This window comes from Schistocerca nitens, chromosome 5 (genome assembly GCF_023898315.1).
Source record: "Schistocerca nitens isolate TAMUIC-IGC-003100 chromosome 5, iqSchNite1.1, whole genome shotgun sequence".
NCBI lineage: Eukaryota > Metazoa > Arthropoda > Insecta > Orthoptera > Acrididae > Schistocerca > Schistocerca nitens.
In genome coordinates, this window is record NC_064618.1 from 254,644,307 (window position 1) to 254,668,898 (window position 24,592).

The 24,592-nt window shown below is 42.8% G+C and overlaps 1 protein-coding gene across 1 annotated transcript in view; it reads right to left on the reverse strand.

The window, feature by feature from the left end:
* Nucleotides 1-24,592, reverse strand: part of LOC126259252 (clavesin-1-like) — a 261,047-nt gene that overhangs the window by 152,345 nt on the left and 84,110 nt on the right. The window lies entirely within an intron of this gene.

Sequence of the window (24,592 nt, forward strand, 5' to 3'; positions counted from 1 at the left end):
ACCTTTGTGAGCATATCATTTCTGAGAACGCATACTGTTACAGCCTGATTACCTGTAAACACCACACTAATGCTATAAATCCTCAAAATGATGTCCGCCAACCTCAATGCATTTGGCAATACGCGTAACGACATTCCTCTCAACAGCGAGTAGTTCGCCTTCCGTAATGTACGCACATGCATTGACAATGCGCTGACGCATTTGTCAGGCGTTGTCGGTGGATCACGATAGCAAATGTCCTTTAGCATTCCCCACAGAAAGAAATCCGGGGACATCATAACCGGTGAACGTGCGGGCCATGGTATGGTGCTTCTACAACCAATCCACCTGTCATGAAATATGTTATTCAGTACCGCTTCAACCGCATCCGAGCTATGTGCCGGACATCCATCATGTTGGAAGTACATCGCCATTCTGTCATGCAGTGGAACATCTAGTAGTAACATCGGTAGAACATTACGTAGGAAATCAGCATAAATTGCTCCATTTAGATTGCCATCGATAAAATGGGGGTCCATTATCCTTCCTCCCCTAATGCCGCACCATACATTAACCCGCCAAGGTCGCTGATGTTCCACTTGTGGCAGCCATCGTGGATTTTCCGTTGCCCAATAGTGCATTATATGCCGGTTTACGTTACCGCTGTTGGTGAATGACGCTTCGCCGCTAAATAGAACGCGTGCTAAAAATCTGTCATTGTCCCGTAATTTCTCTTGTGCCCAGTGGCAGAACTGTACACGACGTTCAAAGTCGTCGCCATGCAATTCCTGGTGCATAGAAATATGGTACGGGTGCAATCGATGTCGATGTAGCATTCTCAACACCGACGTTTTTGAGATTCCCGATTCTCGCGAAATTTGTCTGCTACTGATGTGCGGATTAGCCGCGACAGCAGCTAAAACACCTACTTGGGCGTCTTGACTTGCTGCAGATCGTGGTTGTCGTTTCACATGTGGCTGAACAGTTCATGTTTCCTTATATAACGTAACTATCCGGCGAACGGTCCGGACACTTGGATGATGTCGTCCAGGATACCGAGCAGCAAACATAGCACACGCCCGTTGGGCATTTTGATCACAATAGCCATACATCAACACGATATCGACCTTTTCCGCAATTGGTAAACGGTCCATTTTAACACGGGTAATGTATCACGAAGCAAGTGCCGTCCGCACTGGCGGAATGTTACGTGATACCACGTACTTATACGATTATGACTATTAAAGCACCATCTATTACAAAGCGAAAAAAGTGGTTCAACTAAAACATTCACACTTCTTTACGTACTACACGAATATGTAATAAAAATGGTGGTTCCTGTTTTAAAAAAAACGCAGATGATATCTGAACCTACGTCAGCGCCATCTTGCGGGCCAACCATAGCGCCATCTGGTTTCCCCCTTCAAGTTAGACGAGTTTCGTTCTTCGTAGTTTTTTCGTTTGATACTTATTTCCTGAGATATTTGGCCCGGTCACTATCAATGGACCACCCTGTACATATATATCTATCTGTATGCTGCTTTATTGCTAGCAAATTCTTCTAGGCTACCATTTACGTATATGCAGGTTATGGTACGTCACATGGTTATGCGTTCATCTGTGCGGTGAATGATCCTTATTATCATATGTACAGAGAGTAACTGGTGATGTTTGTAGGTTTTAGTGTTTAACTGTAATTCGATTTGTGGCTGTTCTGGCTCGTTATTGATGTGCAGGTCCTAGTTGGGCTGGCCGTTAACCCTTGCCGGCAGGTCCACTGCGCTGGTGTGGTCTTGTGGTTGCAGCGGCGGTGGCGTCCGGGTCTACGTGGGTTGGCCGTTGAATTATCGCTTGTGGACGTATCGTTAAGCCCAGCCTCGTTAGATTATTCTCTTGTTTTGCTTCCTTACTGTAGTGTTAACGTCTTTCTTGAGTATTAACTGCTGCATCTACTGCAATTTTATTGTTTTGAGTTTCGGCGTATGTCCAGTCCCATGTTTTCACTTTGATTTGCGGCCTTTTCTTTATGGTAAATGTGGCTCCGATCAACAGGAAGCGGTTACCTAGCTCCTGGTCCTTTTATGGATTTGTTTTACTGTTTTAATTTAAACTATTGTCTGATTTTTTTCCTCTATTTATTACTTGTAACTCTTAAGTATTGTACTACACTTGAATGTTCACTATAGTTATATCTTCTAGTAATAATTGTGATAATAAACCGTTGTGTTAAATTGTGTTCAATTAAACCATCTTGACTAGTCTTTCATGATTCCTGCTTCTCAACCATTTCTGGTTCTTGGTGAGGTTTTAATTACTATTGAAGATTGTATGTTTTGGTTTGCAAACCTCTCTAGGAAAGCGGTACCACAGCGGCATCAACGCACAGTACTGTAAGTGCTTCGATATAAAAAGAAACATGCGACTGGTTATCATAGAAGAAAAATCAACAAATTCAATACAAGGAGCGCGCCGGCACGCTCCTGCAGTCAGCGACGGAGGGCTTACCGGCGCGCTCCCCTTATCACTTGTCAGTGACTGAGAGCGTGCCCTGTCGCTCGCAGATCCTGAAAGGGATTTTGAACAGCGTTTCGGCTTTGCATTGTAAGAGTTTATGTCTGACTCTTCATCGAAAATACATAGTCCAACTGAAGTGTAGAAATTTCTGAATTAAAAATTACCGTTGAGGCAGTTTTCACGTATATGCCTTTTTCAATTTGAAATTATGGTTTTTATCAATAAAAGAGCAGTTCGTATTTCAAGAATTATAATTTGAGTCATAATCAAAAGTCAATAAATAAATGTTTTAACTTCTGAAAAACTCGATATGAAATATTAAATTGTCATATGTTTATAATATTGGAAACAGGTTGTTACGCATACCGCTGACATATCTGGGCAGATAGGGCAATAATAACAAGTTTCCTGCCAATTCTTTGTTATTTTTCTATCTGTTCCTTCAGCCTTCCGTCATTCTATGGCGAAATGATCAGAGCGTCCTTTGATCCCAGTTCATTTTAAAGTAGGCTCATTACTGGAATCTGTGTAACAGGAGGAAGTAGGGATTTCATTACTGAATTACGAAAGTCGTAAAAAAAATTTTGGCCTATATTTGTTATATATTGTATACGCATTATATAGGCATAAATGGAGAAAGAAAGATACAAAGTTCACGCCTACCACAGAAGCGCTAGTTTATATGCCAACTAGTTCCGCAGATGATGAAGATATAGAAGTGTAAGATGAGATTAAAGAAATTATTCAAATAGTTAAGGGAGAAGAAAATTTAATAGTCATGGGGGACTGAAATTCGATAGTAGGAAAGCGAAGAGAAAGAAAAGTAGTAGGTGAGTATGCACTGGGAATAAGGAATGAAAGAGGAAGCCTCCTGGTAGAATTTTGCACAGAGCATAACTTAATCATCGCTAACACTCGCTTTAAGAATCGTGAAAGAAGGCTGTATACGTGGAGGAGACCTGGAGAAACAGGAAGGTTTCACATTGATTATATAATGGTAAGACTGAAACTTAGGAACCAGTTTTTAAATTGTAAGGTATTTCGATAGGCAGATGTTGACTCTGACCACAATTTATTAGCTATGAACTGTATATTAAAATTGAAGAAACTGAAGATGGGTAGGAATATGAGGAGATGAGACCTAGATAAACTGAAAGAACTAGAGGATGTAGAGATTTTCAGAGGAAGCATTAGGGAACGATTGACAAGATCAGGGAAAGGAATATAGTAGAAAAAGAATGGACAGCTTTGGGAGATGAAACAGTGAAGGCAGCAGAGAAGTAGATGAAAAGACGAGCACCAGTAGAAATCCTTGTGTAACACAAAAGATATTGAATTTAATTGATGAAAGGTACCATATACGTTTAGATAAGGATGTTGTAAAAAAAAAAAAAAACTATTTGTCCCAATAAAGTACTGAAATATATGACTGGTCATTGATTAGATACCAAGAGAAGAATTTTTTATTCAAGGATTCAACATAATAATGGAATCTAAATGCGTAAAAAATGAGCTCTACTTACCATCAGATTTCAGAATTACTGTCGGCGAACTGCAACCGATACTGAAAACGAAGACCTTCTCGTGGTTCCCTAAGCTTGTCAGAATCGCTGAAAAATCACATGGATTTTAGCAGGGGACTGTCTGGGAGCGAGGTAAGCGTAAAAGTGAAGGGCGACGAGCGGGAGGCACGCCCTCCAGTCTGGGAAGGGTTGTGGGGAAGTGCGCCGGTGCGGTCTTCGTCGCTGGCTGGGGAATGGAGGGGCGTGCCGGAACGCTCCTTGTATGGAATTGGTTAAGAAGTTTCGTGCAGACCGCTGTAAAAGTGTGTCTGCAGAGAAACTAAGACATAACGGACGTGAAATCTGTACGCTTAAATAAATAAAGGGCAGGTGGTGTACATAGTACATCTCTTGCTAAGGCTGATGTTCAACTAAAGAAATTAGACAATCCAGACAGAATACCCATTACACCAGACTGTCGTATGGAGCTGTAGTATTCTTTTGATTTTCTGATGTTACAGCACATGAAATTTGAGAAATGTTGCCAGCTTTTGGATCAAATGTTGTGAACGCCAGTGCCAAACCTTATCTCCCGGACAGCGAAATAACATTTTAACTGTGTCTCGGTCTCACTAATGTCACAAATTAATTACTAGAAAAACAGTTTTTTGCAGTCCATGGTTACGAAACGGATTGTGTCAGAGCAATTCCGTGACCTCTTCACGGAAGTGGTTGTCCTTGCTCCTAAAGTCCTGTCTGCGAGTGCACAGTGCCACCGTCTCGCCCCAGGGCAGTCACGCTACACAGTCGCACGTAAAGCCTTCCGTTTATCGCCTTTCCCTCTCCTCTCTGTTTCTTTTCCCTTAAGACGCACGTATTTCTTTGTACAATAATATTATCCTGGAACTCTTCCACTTGATCCGTGTTTGCATAGAAAAATAGTAATATCACAAATTGAGTCCGCCTTGGTGCAAACACCGTGTTATTTGTTTATTTCTTTATTATCCCAAACTAGTTTCGGCGACAAATATCACCATCATCAGTGTTTTTTTTTTAAATCTAAAACATTCAGAAAATGGTATGGTTGTGCAAACACAGTAAAACATATTTACATTTTTACAAATCGTCGTTTGAAATATAGTTTTATATTGATACTTTTATACACCTTATTTATTGTATGCTACAGCATGATTTAAGCTATTATTGGCGCTGTTTGTGACATATTTTCGGTGCTCTTTCTCTGTTGCCGTCTTTTTATACATAGCGAACGTCATGTCATCTGCAGCCTATTGAGCGGCTGTTAGTAAAGAGAGAGATGGTACACACTAACATACAATAACAAAATATCGCATAGAATAGGAAACATCTTAAAAAAGCAAGGGATCCCAATAAAATTCAGAACAAGCAATACAGTTCAGAAAAGACTAAGACAAGTCAGAAAAACCTCAGACAAATTCAGCAACGCTGGAATATATCAACTCACTTGCAACTCTTGTCAGGCCCACTACATAGGACAAACAAGCAGAAATTTCCGAACGAGGTACAGAGAGCACATGAGAGCTCTAAGAAGTGTCAGCACAAATTCAACTTTCGCAGAACATCTAATGAACAAAAACCATAACCCCACCAATATCGAAAACGATCTACGTATTCTGAGAAACAGCAACATTTTATACCGACAACTAACGATAGAAGAAAATTACCACATACAGAAGGCTGTAGTCGAAGGGGAAAATGTAATAAATGAAAACACAACACTCTGCAATAACACACTCTTTACCGCTCTGAGAGAACTGACCAAGGACACAGAACAGAAAGCACACACACGCAAAAGAACCACCTCCCCATCACAAACAGAGACATAAATAATGAACAGAAGTCGTCGTAATTCGCGCTACAGTTTTTCATAGCATTTCTCGCCACTTGTGATACGCCTCTCGCGACACATGCGAACAGCAAGATGGCTTAAGATTATGGATCAGAAACAAAGTGGAAGAGTTTTGTTTTTCTGTGTAAAAAGCAACCACATTGCCTCCAACGAACGTGAGCACACGAATAGCTAAGCAATAGTTAAATACACACTAAAACAACTGGTTTCCACAAACATACCACAACTACAAGTATATATACTGCTGACATACGAAGTTCACCTTTGAGCGTTTGTCTACTAACAGCCGCTAACATGGTTACAGATGCATGATCTTCGCTAAGTATAAAAAGACGGCAACAGAAAAAGAAAACAGAAAATATGTCACAATCAGCGCCAATAATAGCTTAAAACATGCTGTAGAAGCCGGCCGTGTGGCCGAACGGTTCTAGGCGCTACAGTCTGGAATCGCGCGACCCCTGCGGTGGCAGGTTCAAATCCTGCCTCGGGCATGGATGTGTCTGATGTCCTTAGGTTAGTTAGGTTTAAGTAGTTCTAAGTTCTAGGGGACTGATGACCATAGATGTTAAGTCCAATAGTGCTCAGAGCCATTTGAGCCATACAATAAAAAGGTAGTATAAAAGCATCAATATAAAACTATATTTCAAAAGATGATTTGTAAAAATGTAATTATGTTTTACTGTGTTTGTACAATCATACCAATTTATGAATGTTTTAGTTTAAAAAAAACACTGATGAAGGTCATATTTGTCGCCGAAACTAGTTTGGAATAATAAAGAAATAAACAAATAACACGGTGTTTGCATCAAGGCCGACTCAGTTTGTGATATTACTATGTATTTCTTTGTGTCGACCAGAGTGTGTTACTGTATACAAATTGCTCTTATTACTGGAATGGACACTTCCTCTACCGAAACCTTTCATTGTTGTGCACGGAAGGACTACAGCCGTCTGAAATTGTAAACACGAGGTGTGTGCATAACATAAGGGGCTGCCACTGCAAAACAACTTATTTGGAAAACAGACCTCATTAGTTATTGTCACCCTAAATTGACTCCCTTCCTCCTTCCTACAACGCTCCATTCGAGTTTTTCTTCCAATGCTTCAACGGACTGAAATTCGGATTGACTTTCCTCACGCTGAGAAATTAGAAGGTGTGATCTGTTTTACTTGGTAAGAACTTTCTATATCCAAGATCATATAAATATTCCTTCATTCACAAACAACCAGTTTCGACAGACTCTGCTGTCATCTTCACGTCTATAACATAGTGAATATACATGGAATGTATCTCTTATCAAAAGTTCTGGCGTAATACTTGAAATAATTTTTTTTAGTTAGGCATTACGAGAAACGCAAATGGAATTTTACACTTACGTATTTTCGAAACTTTATGTAGTAAAATGTATTCATTTTGAGCTGGACCTCATGCTAAGTAGTCATGAAGACAAAATGTAACGCTTAATACAAAGGTTCGTCATAAATAGATCATTTAAATCAAGAAGAAGCTTGTAGGTTCGTCATAAATAGATCATTTAAATCAAGAAGAAACTTGTGCACATCATCATGTCCATATACCTAGTGCTCACTGTTCTTTGTTAGGTCTTGGAAAACACAATTTACAATAAAATGAAAAGAACATGTACAGATACGGTTAAGTGATGTGATACTGTCCATTTTACTGTATACTATGTTTTTCCTGACGTAACAGGCATCTGTGGGAGCTACATACATAGATTGACATGGCCTTGTGCCCAAGCTGCTTATTGATTTTAAATGTTCTATTTATGATGAACCTTTATATTATGTGCTATACTTATCTACATGACAACTTGGCGTGAGGTCCAACGCAAATTGAACTCATTTTATAACATAAATTTTAGAAGATATGTAAATTTATAGTTCCATTTCTGTTTTTTGTAATGCCTAACTAAAACTTTTATTTCAAATATTTCGTCATAACTCATGATGCGAGATATATTCCACGTCTATACACTATGTTACAAACCTGAAGGTGACACGAAAGTCTGTCGAAACCGTTTGTAAACAAAGGAATGTTTATGCGATCTTGGCTTTAGAAAGGTTTTACCAACGGCTGATGTTTAGTTCCCTTTAATGCAGATTTGACCTTGGTGCGATAGCTAAGTGTCGGTGATATGTTAGGCGAATAAGGTGGTTGGTCCAACACTGGGATGTTGTACTTCGCTAGAAACGTCCTATCAGTGTGAGAGGATGTGTCGTGTTGATGCAAATCCCATGTCTTGCTCTCGCACAATTCGGGTCGTTTCCTTATTATTTTTTCACTGAATTGACAAAGAACCCCAAGAAAGCAATGTTGATTAATAGTATGACCTTCAGCAACTCAGTGACTATCGAAGCAACAATCACCATCGATTTGATCATAATTTGCTATTTCGCGCTTTTTCGGTCACGGTGGCGTTAGGCCCCTCCAGTGTGTGGATTGGCACCTAATTTCTGGATAACAAGTGAAAAACCAAGATTCGTCACATGTTATCACTATTTACAAGTAATTAGGATCGGTTTCAGTGATATTTAAAGTGTCAGTACAATTGATCTCACCAGCTTGTTTTTGATCGATTGATCTTCCGACACTAGTTTCGCACACACTTTTATCATGGTAATTGGTTATTTAAACTTTGCTTACGCACTCTTTGTCATTTCTAACAGTATCAGCAATGAATCCAATACTCAACCGATGGTAAGACCCAAACAGTTTACCAACTTTCTCGATATTTTTATCCGTTTTTGATGTTAAACGACATCCCGGACGAGAGTCATCTTCAACGTCTTCTCGGTCACCTGGGAAACGCTTGAACCACTCTATAACAGTCGTACACGATAAACAGTCTTCGCCATATACTTCTTTTGGTAACAGATAGGTCCGGTTGCCGTTTTACCAAGTTTCATATGAAACCTCACAACAATTCGTTGCTCTGTTGTTTCCAATTTATTGGCTTTCGAGAGGTGCCCATTCAGTAATCTCACTAGAGCAATGTCAGTTATGGCGAAACGAACGTAAGGGCAACACAACGCGCAATTCCAGAAAATCTCCGACCTGGCCGGGAATAGAAAACGGGAGCGTTCGCTTCGCAACCCGTCGCTCTGATGGTGCAGCTACCGACGGGGACACTCTATTTTCCTGCAAAACTAAATAATAACTCCTACACAAACGAAGCCCAGGGCCGCAGAATTGTCTACGGGCACCAGAGATGCAACATTCGTCTGATTAGGCTTCAAGCTTCACGGCTATTGGTCGTTCATCTTTGACGCATGTATGCTCTGTGTCAGCAACAGTCCCCGTAAATTACCGCTAGCTGCAAGGACGAGTTTTAATTTCAATAATGTAAAATCTGTTTCGGGACTGCCAGCCTCATTTTCACAGGCAGCTTGAGCTATACACCTAATCGATGTTAGGTATTATTATTTTGGACAGTGTACGCAGTATACTGTTGACCGCTTAGGTGTCGTTTTCTGTACTGCTATTGTTATGATGACGACGAACGAATCGTCGCCAGTGTGAATGTGGCCAATGCTAAATAGAAACATATAAATCTTTTCTTTGCATATACAGCACGTTTTTCAGTGAAGTCGATAAGGAGCTGGCTGCATGGTCTGGGTCTACAACGATTAAATTATTAGAAGTCGTTGGTAAAAAAATAATATATTGTACTTAACTGGTGGTACAGGGGTCTTCATAGTCAGGAGGAATATAATTACAAACAGAGAGCTATCAAGGCATCACATAGGCCATACTTTAACTAAGCGCCTTGTTAGAGGTTGCTTCCTATCACTTGAAGGGTATACTACTTTCCTACTTGACGTCCCGAGCAAGAGTGGCCGAGCGCACGCTAGAGACTTGTTACAAGCCGCGGAGCGGCGCTAGTCTCGACTCGCGGATCCAGCGATACTAGTACGGACCGCGGTCGATAACTGCAAGCCCTAACAAGTGTGGTATCGAACGTTGATACCACAGTTATGGACGCAGGTGCTGCGCGTTTGCTGATCGGTGATGACAGCTCCTTATGAATCTAAAAAAGTAACACCTAACGTTGATTACATGTGAAAAATGTACATATGAAGACGGGTTTGGCGGTCCCGAAATCGATTATGCAAAAAAGAAATTAGAGACCTTTCTTGCCATTACAGGTTAATTTATTTGTAATAGCGACTACTTTTTCATCTGAACAGATTTCGCTGAGCGAAATAACATTCTCTGTGAAATTCACGGCGACAGTGACGCCGAAGACACTTAATATATCCAACAGAGTTTTTCACCAAGAACATACTGGTGCAGACAGCGACTGGGCGGTAAATAAAAGAAGCGCGGTTGAAGCGTTCACACGAATGTGCATATACAAATGTTGGTTAAAAAATGTTATTGCAAATTATGGGCACTCACGTAAGTTTCATGGAATGATTTCCACACTTGGTGCATTAGTACACTGTTCCACACCGCGCATTAGTTATACTTTTTGAATTAATTATTCATTCAGACATGAGTACAGTTTATGCTAGGGAACAAAAATAGGCGATTATTATAGCAAAATCAGTTTTTCACGACACAGTTCAACCTACTTATTGGCATTGTCCTTTTCTTCCACACAATGAAATTAGCACTCGTGAGACGGTTTACAGTTTTACTTTAATAATAATTTGACTCCGAGCCCCCAATAGCAGTAATGTAGGCTGCTATAAACGAAAATTACCTAATCAATTCGAACAGAACCACAAGTCCCACTGTCCTCTTTGTTCTAGCAGTTTTGGCGCGAAATCACAGATCACCACATGTTCACTTACGCCGATGTGAACCTTGTAATTCGCACTCACACAAATAATCGTAGTACTTCCAGTTCACCAAATATGTGCTTGCACACTTGCACTATTAAACAGTACTCTTTGTAGAAATAAATCGGAGCAAAAAAGAATTCTCAAACGACCACACGGGCCACCCTCAAGTGGGCCTTGCTCGCCACCCACCCTCCAAAACGACTGACCAACGACTGACCCATGGCGAAGATGGCCGCTCGCTTATATGGGCTTTCATGTCCACCCCCTGGATACACAAGTACTAATCTCACCAGTTAAGGTTACAAATTTTGATACATACATCCCTCAACAGAAATAAGTACACCATCGGAATTGCGCTAAAAAGCACATCTTATTTACTACGATGCATTAATTACTAGGATTATTCTATCGCCAGTAAATCAAGTTTTAGTTTTTGCAAAATTTCGCAACTTAGGCAAATTTGTTTGTTACATCTGGGCTGCAAAGTTTTATCGTAGAACTGCATATAGAACCGTTTTTAGACGTGATGTATAGCGATTTACACATTGCGCCGCTCAAAATCTTCATATCTACAATAATTAGCTAATTATGGGCGATAAATGTTAATAATAATTTGCAAACAATGAAAACTATTGCAAGTTAAGTGTATAGTATAACTTAACTAGTTTAAAATACCTGTCATGCCTCCCAAAATATTATATAGTGCCGTTCTTTACGTGAAGAATTTGATGTTGAATTTTATAAACTGTTTTCCCTCAAACTTTGTTTATTGCTTCATTATTTATGAATCTTAACATATGACTATGGCACTCGATCCGCTATGACAAAACGTTTTTAATTAGTGCTCGCTCATCCCTGTAAGTTGTTATTTACTATTTTTATCAATCTTTCAGTATTCGTGATATTAACCGATTTTGAGGTTACTATAACTTTCGCGCCTCGTGACTTGAAATAAAGATCGATCTTTCAGAAGGTGCATATTGCTGACCACAATCCACTGTCGCGTCGCTCTTCACCGTAAGTTACATAGTTTTCGCGTAATGCGCGAAAAACCAAACAATGCCCCAAGCTGCAGGCCACGTGGCCCCCCGGCGGCGGAGACATCACACTGACCATTGCAGATCTTGCGCGGGCGCGCCACGCGCTTCCGCGAATCGCGGACCATGTAGAGCACTCGCTCTCCACAAAGCAGTCCTTGCATACTAGAAATATTCATCTAGTAACGGGGATTTGTACCGTCACAAGACACAACTATTCAAGACTGTTCTTTGCAAATATTTCATATAGACCAATGACCTATGATGAACTCCTACAAGAAACGTAAACATAACCAGGAATAACACAATAAATATATCTCACCGCTATACGGTTTATTGACACAACACTGACACAAAATAATTTTGTTACGAAGCACAAAGTTGTAGATGAACAACTTACAGAAATCATATGACGTTATATCAACGTCCAGGAAGTGCAAGTGAAATGCAGGATTCCGCCGGAAATCGCAAGTCCGCTGACATACTAAGCCTACTGAACGTTGAAGTACAAGTTTCAGTATAGCATTCGAATTCTGAGTTCAGAGCACAGCAAAACTGACATCGGATAGCAGGTCCACCGCAGCGTAGTACCTCCTGGTTGTGGAGTAGAATAGAGCACGATGAGACCTGGCTTGTAAGCGTCAGTAGCGGCGTTAAATAAGGCTCCACAGTTAATTGAGCCGGAGGCTGTGGTCGCTGTATATTATCGGCTGCCAATAGCTGAGTGTTACAAGTGGCCACTCACTGTGTTTGAAGCGGGCGCGCGTGATGGTGGCCTGCGATGCTAGCACCGGGTTTCGCACCGAAAAGGGCGGCCAACGATGCGTTTCTCGGCAGCGCGTAATAGCTCGCCGCTTCTCGGTGCGGAGATCTGATAGTGGTGGATACCACATCCCTTCCCCCTTGAGGGAGCGGGAAGCATCTGCTACGAATGAATGCCACATTGTGACGGTAGAAACCCCCTTTACTAGATGGATGGTTCTAGTGTGCAAGGATTCCCGGAAGCACGAGCCGCACCCGAGCGAGATTTGCAACGGTCGGTCTACGCGGCCGGGCGACCACATGGCCTGCAGCTTGGGGCGTTGTTTCGTTTTTTGTGCACTACGCGAAAACTATGTAACTTACGGTGAAGCGCGATGCAGCAGTGGATTGTGGTCAGCAATATGAACCTTCTGAAAGATCGATCTTTTTTCATGTCACGAGACGCGAATGTTATAGTAAGCTCCAAATCGGTTAATACCACGAATACTGAAAGATTAATAAAAATAGTAAATAACAACTTTCAGGGATGTCCGAGCACTCATTAAAAACGTCTCGTCACAGCAGATCGAGTGCCGTAGTCATATGTTAAGATTCATAAATAATAAAGCCTGTAAAGAACAATAAACAAAGTTTGAGGGAAAATTGTTTATAAAATTCAATAGAAAGTTCATGACGTAAAGAACGGCACTATATAATGTTTTGGGTGGCATTACACGTATTTCAAACCAGTTAAGTTATACTATACACTTGTCTTGCAATAGTTTTCATTGTTTGCAAATTATTATTAACATTTATCGCCTATAATTAATAAATTATTATGGATATGATGATCTTGAGCAGCGCAATGTGTAGATCGCTATAGATGACGTCTAAAAACGATGCTATATGCAGACCTATGTTAAAATTTTGCAGCAAAGATGTCAACACAGAAATTAGCGCTAAGTGACGAAAGTTTGCCAAAACTATAACATGACTTATGGGCAATAAAATAATCCTAGAAACTAATGTAAATATAGTGAATCAGATGCACTTTTTAGCGCGGTTCCGATGGTGTACTTATTTCTGTCGATGGATGTATGTATCAAAATTTGTAACCTTAACTGGTGAGATTCGTACTTGCATTACCAGGGGGGTTGACGTCCGAGTCTATATAAGCGAGCGGCCATCTTCGCCATGGGTCAGTCGTTGGTCAGTCGTTTCGGAGGGTGGGTGGCGAGAAAGGCCCACTTGAGGGTGGCCCGTGTGGTCGTTTGAGAATTCTTTTTTGCTCCGATTTATTTCGACAAAGAGTACTGTTTAATAGTGCAAGTGTGCAAGCATATACACTCCTGGAAATGGAAAAAAGAACACATTGACACCGGTGTGTCAGACCCACCATACTTGCTCCGGACACTGCGAGAGGGCTATACAAGCAATGATCACACGCACGGCACAGCGGACACACCAGGAACCGCGGTGTTGGCCGTCGAATGGCGCTAGCTGCGCAGCATTTGTGCACCGCCGCCGTCAGTGTCAGCCAGTTTGCCGTGGCATACGGAGCTCCATCGCAGTCTTTAACACTGGTAGCATGCCGCGACAGCGCGGACGTGAACCGTATGTGCAGTTGACGGACTTTGAGCGAGGGCGTATAGTGGGCATGCGGGAGGCCGGGTGGACGTACCACCGAATTGCTCAACACGTGGGGCGTTAGGTCTCCACAGTACATCGATGTTGTCGCCAGTGGTCGGCGGAAGGTGCACGTGCCCGTCGACCTGGGACCGCACCGCAGCGACGCACGGATGCACGCCAAGACCGTAGGATCCTACGCAGTGCCGTAGGGGACCGCACCGCCACTTCCCAGCAAATTAGGGACACTGTTGCTCCTGGGGTATCGGCGAGGACCATTCGCAACCGTCTCCATGAAGCTGGGCTACGGTCCCGCACACCGTTAGACCATCTTCCGCTCACGCCCCAACATCGTGCAGCCCGCCTCCAGTGGTGTCGCGACAGGCGTGAATGGAGGGACGAATGGAGACGTGTCGTCTTCAGCGATGAGAGTCGCTTCTGCCTTGGTGCCAATGATGGTCGTATGCGTGTTTGGCGCCGTGCAGGTGAGCGCCACAATCAGGACTGCATACGACCGAGGCACACAGGGCCAACACCCGGCATCATGGTGTGGGGAGCGATCTCCTACACTGGCCGTACACCACTGGTGATCGTCGAGGGGACACTGAATAGTGCACAGTACATCCAAACCGTCATCGAACCCATCGTTCTACCATTCCTAGACCGGCAAGGGAACTCGCTGTTCCAACAGGACAATGCACGTCCGCATGTATCCCGTGCCACCCAACGTGCTCTAGAAGGTGTAAGTCAACTACCCTGGCCAGCAAGACCTCCGGATCTGTCCCCCATTGAGCATGTTTGGGACTGGATGAAGCGTCGTCTCACGCGGTCTGCACGTCCAGCACGAACGCTGGTCCAACGGAGGCGCCAGGTGGAAATGGCATGGCAAGCCGTTCCACAGGACTACATCCAGCATCTCTACGATCGTCTCCATGGGAGAATAGCAGCCTGCATTGCTGCGAAAGGTGGATATACACTGTACTAGTGCCGACATTGTGCATGCTCTGTTGCCTGTGTGTATGTGCCTGTGGTTCTGTCAGTGTGATCATGTGATGTATCTGACCCCAGGAATGTGTCAATAAAGTTTCCCCTTCCTGGGACAATGAATTCACGGTGTTCTTATTTCAATTTCCAGGAGTGTATTTGGTGAACTGGAAGTGGTACGATTATTAGTGTGAGTGCGATTTACGAGGTATACATCGTCGTATGTGAACATATGGTGATCTGTGATTTCGCGCCAAAACTGTTAGAACAAAGAGGACAGTGAGACTTGTGGCTCTGTTCGAATTGATTGAATAACTTTAGATTATAGCAGCCTACATTACTGCTACTGGGGGCTCGGAGTCAAATTATTATTAAAGTAAAACTGTAAACCATCTCGCCAGTGCTAATTTCATTGTGTGAACGCCAATAAATAGTGATTGAACTGTGTCATAAAAAACTGATTTTGCTGTAATAATCGCCTAATTTCTGTTTCCTAGCATAAACTGTACTTATGTCTGAGTGAATGATTAATTCAAAACTATAACTAATGCGCGGGTGTGGAAGTGTACTAATGCTCCATGTGTGGAAATCATCCCCTGAGACTTACGTGAGAGCCAAAATTTGCAATAACATATTTTTTAACCAACATTTGTATATGCAGCATTTCGTGTGAAAACGCTGCAGTCGCACATCTTCTTTATTATTTACCGCCCCGTTGCAACATCCATGGGGTCCTCCTCTCGGCGTCGTTCGTAAGTTAGGGCAAACGATCGTATTGACGAAAATGCAGTGGCCGGGAGTGAATGTTTCATGTTGTGGGACTCGGAAGCGCGGCAGGTGGAGTCACAGTGCAAATTGGGACCCTCATCTAAGCCTTCAGAGCTCATCTTTTCAAATATTCGTCCGATGACTAAATATTACCAGCGGCACACCCATGTTATTTCCTCCCACGTAGCATTTTACTAATGCAAGAAACAGCCAAACCAGACTCATAGAGAATGAGCTGCAGAGTTGCAAGGTTTAGAGATGAAATGTCAGTTTTTACCCCTAAAAGTAAGGAGTCCTATGAAGAAGAAATGATCAGATATATGATCTTCCGGGATACCCCCGACAGGGATTTCCAGGACGAGGCACCTCAACTCGAAGAACCGTCATTAGTGCAAGTCTTGGACTTAGCACAAAGCTTCGAAGTAAACACCGCAGCAGGCAAGAAACTAGAGTCGTGGATCGACATAGCAGATGTTAACGTAAACACATCCGAGCCAGCATCCAAAGGCCACACTAGTGGTAATTTCGACGTAGCAACAGTACGGGCAGGACGCATTAACCAACAGCGTCCTCCATCCCGTTGGAACCAATCAAACTGGTCTTGGGGACCGAAACGACTGCCGTCTTGTCCGGATTGTTTTAAGAAACATCGAGTTGAATACTGTTCTGACAGATGGACCTACTGCCAACACTGTTTTTCCAACGGCCATTTAGTCGAAAGTCCCATCAAGCAAGACAGCCAAAGATGCATGTTAATCTAGTAGCCACTGTACACCATCAACAGACCCCCAATAAGGTTTTCGTAGAAGTGCAGATTGCAGAGAGATCAGTTCACTTAGAAGTAGACACCGACGCACAGTTAGCATTCTGAATTACAGTACGTGTTTGAAACCTGGAGCTCCTCCCTTGCAAGAAATAAAGAGACGTCTAATGGCTTATGATGAACATACCGTCCCAATACGCGGTCAAGGCAAACTGCCAACGACATATCATAATGTCACACGCCACATTACCTACTTAGTCGTTAAAAGTGATTACGCTGAGATCTTGTTTGTACTGGAGTCCTTTTAGAAATTTGAATTTCCAATAGACGATTCTGTGAATTTGGTATCCAAAGACGTGCCGTACTAGTACATAGAGACACTCTGTCGGGATTATGAGGACCTGTTCACCCCGGAACTCGGCACCGCAAAGGATTTTGAGGCGCATATCGCACAGAAACATAATGCACGGCCTCGGTGCTTTCGAGCCCGCGCCGTTCCGTTAGCTCTCAGAACACAAATAAAGAAAGAACTGGATTGCAGTTCGCCGGCCGCTGGTGGCCGAGCGGTTCTGGCGCTACAGTCTGGAACCGCGCGACCGCTACAGTCGCAGGTTCGAATCCTGCCTCGGGCATGGATGTGTGTGTTGTCCTTAGGTTAGTTAGGTTTAAGTAGTTCTAAGTTCTAGGGGACTTATGACCTCAGCAGTTGAGTCCCATAGTGCTCAGAGCCATTTGAACCATTTGATTGCAGTTCTCAAACCTATTCCTTCTAGTCAACGGGCTACTCCAAAGTCATGGTGCAAAATCCATCGTGGAAGATCCGCCTGTGGCGCGATTTTAAACTAACTGTCAACGTCCAATTAGACATATCCTATTCGTAAGCCGCAAGAATTACTGTCAAAATTAAAGATGATAACTGCACTAAAATAGGCCTAGAATCTGAGTAGTTTCTTACACTTGACAAGGGTTTTGTCGTTTGAAACGCTTAATGTTTCGTATAGCAAAAGCCGCCGCCATTTTTCAACAGTACTCAATGTGGATGGATGCATTAACTATTTAGACGACGTCATTGTTACAGGGAGATCCATGGGGGAGCACCTTGGCAATCTGAAATATTTATTCAGCGTCTTAAGCAAGGCTGGCTTAAAATGCAGAAAAGAAAAGTGTCTGCTTTTACCAGCCGGAAATTGAGTACCTCGGACACATTATTTCCAGCTTAGGCATTCGTCCACTGGATAAAAATGTCGAAGCCATAATCAAATCTCCCAGAGCAACAAATCTTAAGCAGCTTCGTTCATTTCTGGGGAAGATATAGTATTACCGAAAGTTCTTATCTGCAGAAGTAAGAGAAATCGCACCCTTGTCCCAATTATGCAGAACAGGTGTGCCTTTCCAGTGGACATCAGCTTGCGAGTGTGCCTTCCACAGGTTTAAATCCCAGTTGTTAACGGCCCTGTTCCGCGCACGATTTGATCCAACAAAGCAGACAGTTGCTGCAACGGACGCATCTGATACAGGCATCGGAACGGTCCTGGCACACAGGGAGGCGGATGGCTCTGAGCACCCTGTGGCCTATGCATCGAAAACATTGGCTGACATGCAACGAAGGTAGTCCCAAACAGAAAAAGAAGCGCTGGCAATCACCTTTGCATTAAGGAAATTCCACCTTTTTCTATGTGACACAAAGTTTCATCTCGTCACAGACCGCTGATATCCTTATTCAATTCAGCAGCAAAGATATCAGGCCGGACTGCTCACCGCCTCCAGCCCTTGTCTTTAATTTAGGCGCACTACCAGTATGAGATTCACTTCCACAAAACGACTGAGCATGCCACCAAGGATGGCATATTCTGCCTTCCGTGGGGACCAGATGCAGATTTTGACAAACAAGAAATTCTGTGTATTCACATCCAGGAAGAAGAAGAAGCCACCGTAGATTCTTTTCCCGTTACCATCTCGCGGGTCGCAAGCTCAACCGGTAACGACGAGATCCTCTAAGTCCAGAGTCACATACTTCATGGATGGCCCGGACGACAATCTCCCGCCGCGCGGGATTAGCCGAGCGGTCTCAGGCGCTACAGTCATGGACTGTGTGGCTGGTTCCGGCGGAGCTTCAAGTCCTCCCTCGGGCTTGGTTGTGTTTGTTTGTCCTTAGGATAATTTAGGCTAAGTAGTGTGTAAGCTTAGGGACTGACGACCTTAACAGCTAAGTCCCATAAGATTTCACACACATTTGACCATTTGACAATCTCCCAATGCTTCCGCGTCATTCCGTCAGTTCTTCAGTGTCCGTCACAAGTTCATGCTCATCGACTGTTCCCTACGAGGTACGCCCCCGAGTAGTCATTCCTTATCTTTCATGTCAGCACATCCAGCAAGTATTACACCTGAGTCATTGGTGGGAGGGGGTAGCCCAACTAAACTCCTGGCTTGCATGTTCATTTATTGGAGATTGAACGACTGACCCGAAAGTGTCAATCCTGCCAAAGCCAGCAGGCAGCCCCAAGAAATACGTTTGCTTCGTGGCCACCATGTTTTCGCCCTCAGGAGCGGGTACGAATTGATTTTGTCAGGCCCTTGTTTTAACGCCAGTTTCTTGATAGGGGATGATGCTTACTCCAGAGTTCTGTTCACTGTCAGAGGCAAGTCCACCTCAACCACCAACACAATCACGGACTTAGAAGAAATTTTTGCGACTGAAGGTCTGCCGGAAGTGCTCGTAACTGACAACGCTCCACGATTCCGTAGCGAAGAGTTTCGCACTTTCTGTGACCAGTATAGCATTCGCCACATTCAAACTGCCCCCTTCCATCCACAATCTAATGGAAAAGCCGAGATAATCTCGGGTTTTCACCAAGATAAAAACAAAGATTTCATGAGGCTGGCATTAGTTACTTTGCATTCGTGGAAATGCTCCAGTAATCTTGATTCGTAGGCTTCCCAGCGCCCTAAATCCTCATCAAAGGAAGCAAAAGCCGGCACTTGCTGAGTTGCTTGCGTCTGCAATAAGTCTTGAAGGAATGGTCGGAGGGCGTTCAGTAGCAGCTTCTGGTTCTAGTCCTGCTGATGAATAAGTTGCGTGAGTAGATCTTCCAGCGTAGATGGTCGCTAGCTCGTCGCCACTTTTATTGTATTACAACCAGGAATAACACAATAAAGGTATCACCGTTTTACGGTTTTTTGACAAAACACTGAGACAAAATAATTCTGTATCCAAGCGCCAAGTTGTAGATGAACACTTTATGGAAACCATTGATGGTGGTTGTACTAACGTCCAGGAAGCGCAAGTGAAATGCAGAAATCCATCGGTAATCACAAGCCCGTTCACATACTAAGCCTAGTGAACGTTGAAAACCAAGTTATTGGGATTCTAACGCCAGCGCACAGCTAAATCAACATCGAACTGCAAAACGTAGCACAATGGGAACTGGCTTGTAGATGTCAGTAGCGGCGTTGAGTAAGACTCCGTAGTTAATGGACCCGGTGGCTAGGGGCGCTGTATATTCTGGGCGGCCAATAGCTGAGTGTTACGGGTGGCAAATCGTTGTGTTTTGAAGCGCGTGCGCGTGAGGGCGGCCTGCACGGAGAAGTGCGTCCAACAACGAATTTCTCTGCCGCACGTAATGGAGAGTGTCGCTGCTGGGTGAGGAGATTTAATAGTTACGTTATGTTATGTTAACCGGGGACCTACAAACGACGGAGAGGCTCCATCCCCACCGCAGCCGCAGTGGTCCGCAACCCTACGACGACTATCGTAGTCCACTTCATCCCTCCGGCACCCTACACCGAACCTAGGGTTATTGTGCGGTTCGACCGCAGGTGGACCCCCCAAGGAACGTCTCACACCAGATGAGTGTAACCCCTATGTTTGCGTTGTAGAGTAATGGTGGAGCATGCGTACGTGGAGAACTTGTTTGCGCAGCAATCGCCGACATAGTGTAGCTGAGGCGGAATAAGGGGAACCAGCCCGCATTTGCCGAGGCAGATGGGAAACCACCTAAAAACCATCCAAAGACTGGCCGGCTCACCGGACCTCCACACAAATTCGCCGGGCGGATTCGTGCCGGGGACAGGCGCTCCTTCCCGCCCGGAAAGCCGTGCGTTAGACCGCACGGCCAACCGGACGGCAAGATTTAATAATGGTGGATATCATAAAACCGTAAAACATACCGCAATGAACAACGGATAAGATACGTAATTCATTACTGCAATATCACAACCGATAACAATAAACTGAACAATCAACAGCAAATTCGACTCACAACTCACGGCACACCAGCAGTTAAATATGTAAAAACGCCTTTTGTTGGTATGTCTGACAAAACCAGCTATGTTCGATGCATATTCACAAAATAAAACCGTCAGATACCGATCCTGACGCATCTAGCATTTACAAAACTACCGGCAGCTACTGAAACATATACACCGGTATGCAAAATGTAAGGACGGAAGTAGTTTTCACAAGAGGCGTTACTGCCAAGTAACACATCTCGGCGAAACTTGGACCATGAATAAAAAGGAATTGCTTTAGTATAGAATAAAACGTAACCGAAGGAAATACGCAATGAGAGGAACAGAAATAACACTATAAGTAGCCTATTTATATGTGTGTATGTTGGCAGCGCGATAGACTGCATTAATAACTCTGACAGCGCTGTGCGCCATCTGTGAGAGACTCTGTGGCTGATTAGCTGATCCAACTCGCAGTTGGAGGTGAACAGCCAACAGTGTTGGAAGTTGGTGGGGAATAGCCAGCAATGATGAAGCTTGGAAGTTTATAGTTAGCGGAGATGGTGGTTAGAGGTTTGAAGTGTTAGCGCAAGTGGACGATCTGGATGTGTGTCCGTCATGGAAATGTAATATTGTTGATGATTACATTATTTTTGGAACTGGTTTTCACCGTACGATTATATAATTTTTTTGAACTGTATGTGACATAATTAAGGTAAAATTTGCTAAATACGTTGTTTGCTCTGCAGCAAAATCTTTCCTTTGCTAACCGCATGCCTATTAGAAGTTAGAGCCTACAGTAGTCAGAATCTTTTATTTAGCTGACTGCATTTGTGCTTGCTGTATCGCTGTAGTTAGTGAAATGAAAATTTTCTGTGAGGACTTATGAAATGAATAGGTTTTTGTTAGGATTTCTTCTAATTCAGTGCAATTCTTTTGTGTTAATTATTTGAGCAGTCAGACTGCATTTGAGTTGTATTTGTCACGAATAATTCTGTTGGTCAGATATGAAATGATAAAAAAATAGTAAAGGGCCACATGCATTCATTTTCACTCCACAGTTTAAGAACATTGAGTAAGCAATCAGCAGTTTATGTAAAATCGTATTGAGAAGTTTCACCTGTCGACCCTTAGCCGAGGGTATCTCACTGGAATCTTCTGATTTTCTTGTAGTCTAAATAATCAGTGCATGATTAGAAATTAGTTATTGTTTACTGCTAGTGCATAAGTGTATAGAGAATTTCGTTTGTAGTCGTAGTGTCTTATTGTACTGCATTGTGATGAGCAAAGCAGTTGTAGTATGGATGTGAATTTGCACCAAGTATCTCGCAGTCGAATTTTCAACTAATTGGATATTAATTAGTTTCTGTGCTATTTTGGTGTGTGTTTTTTTTTCAAATTGTGTTTTTTGTGTGTTATCGCGTGAAACACTGTGACAATTACAGCGTGTGACAAGCGCAACGCTAGGCGGAAAGTAAATTGAGGAACGATGGTGACGACGAGCCTAGCTTGTTAGTGCCACCTTGTAACAAATTGACTAATGTTTGAGCCAAGTACTTTGATAATTCTGCATACAGACATGGACCAGGCAGTAAATAACGGGGTGTAAATGGAAACTATGAGTGAGCTCGGGACTATTGTCGATCGATCGATCAGTAACTATTCGCCTCAGGAATGCGAAATGACAGAACAAAATCTTGAAAATTCCTTAGATTCAGGCTTTGCGTCATTACCCGCTTATCAATTTACTCAAGACACACTTTCTGTTTTTCGATATATAAGTATTGCCGGTGTGAATGCACTGCCGAAAAGCTCAATGGAACATGTTTCAGTCACTCATGCATTGTTGTTGCTATTAATTCAAAAGGTTGATCAAATAAACCAGAAGCTTCAAAAGTGAGACACAATGGAACAAAATCAGAAACAAATTCTGATACATCCTCAAAAGCTAGATATAATTGAACAAACGACCATTGTATACGAAAATCATGACGCCTTGCAGGCTAAATAGACTCTATTGCATCTATCGATACTGTCACGCAACCTGCAAAAAATCAGGAAAACTTAAAGGACACAGTAGATACGATTTCGACACAAATAGACACTCTAAAATTTGTTTCAGAAAACACATGGAGGAAATCACCACATTATCGGAAAAAGTAGCCGAACTTTCGGATCGGGTAACAAATTTATCTACGCAGGTAGATGATGATCTGAATGACACAGGACCGGTAGCTGTTACTGACATAGAAGAGTACGAAGAAATTAGGAAATTCTAAGTCAGAAACAAATCAACACGCAACATAAAAGAGAAACGCTGGAAATACAAAATCAGTTGCCACACGTGATACAAGAGTTACATATTTCAGAGGATACTCGCGTTCCGACACGGGAAGAGAGATTTAGAAATACAGAAGGGTTACAAAGTAATAATTCATGGTATTTGTGAGATTTTGAAAGTTTCCTCTACCTTGATATAATTTCGCATCCTTAGTACGTGGTTTGTTTAAAACAGCTTATACCGACAGCCAGAATGTAAATGAATTTGCTGAACTGAATCAATCCCTATGGAGGCTGTGACATTTTGACAGGGCATAACATAAAAATGGTTCAAATGGCTCTGAGCACTATGGGACTTAACATCTGAGGTCATCAGTCCCTTAGAACATAGAACTACGTAAACCTAACTAATTTAAGGACATCACACACATCCATGCCCAAGGCAGGATTCGAACCTGCGACCGTAGCGGTCGCGCGGTTCCAGACTGAAGAGCCTAGAACCACTCGGTCACATCGGCCGGGGCATAACATAATTTCGAGCACAATAACAATACGTTTTACACAGAAAGTTGTAAGGCAAGTGAATACGACAACAGAAATTTGGAGTTTCACATCTAGTACCAAACATTTTCTGATGTCGGTTAAGAGTTAATATCTGTTCAGTTTATCTTCGAAATATGAAGAAAGTTTTCTATATTGTTACTATCTGTTTAATAAAAGTAGCTATAGTTAAAACGAACTTTACAATTACTGTTATTTCCCGCAATACTTTGTGTGAAAGATAATACAGGGGCAGGACAAAAAACGGAGATACCGAGAGAAATGCTTGCTTGAACATAAATGCAGATGCCGCCCACGGCTGCAGTTCGCGCTGTGGTGTATGACCACGAGTTACACCTGTGCAATGTCCTCAATACATTGCGGCTGTCAGAACAGTGTTCTGCGTAACTTTGAGATCATTATGTAGGACCTAAGAGAATTCTAATATGAGCAAATAGTTGGTGCTGGATTGGGGTCTGATTCCATAACCAAAGGAGCCCAACTGTTTGGTGTTTCAAGAAGCACCATGTCGAAGATTTGTAAAATGTATAGTGAAAGCGGAAAAATATCATCTGCTAAGTCACAAGATGCATGTCGTGTAGAATGATCGTGACAGACGATCATTGAAGAAAACTGTGACGAATAAATAGAAGGTTCATAGCTGCAAAAGTCACTCAAGAACTGAATGCCGTATTCGTAAACCATGTCAGCACCAAAATAACACAGTGGGAGCTATATAAGCGAAGAACTGCAGGGTGAGGTGGTTTGCCAAGACCACTAATCAGAGATGGAATAGACCATAACAGGAAAGTGCGGTGTTTAAAACATTAAACCTGGAAAATGGAGCAATAGAAGAAAGTCATTTGTTGGGATGAGTCTTGTTTCATATGTTTCCGATTTCTCACCAAGTTTACGTCCTAAGAGTGAAACA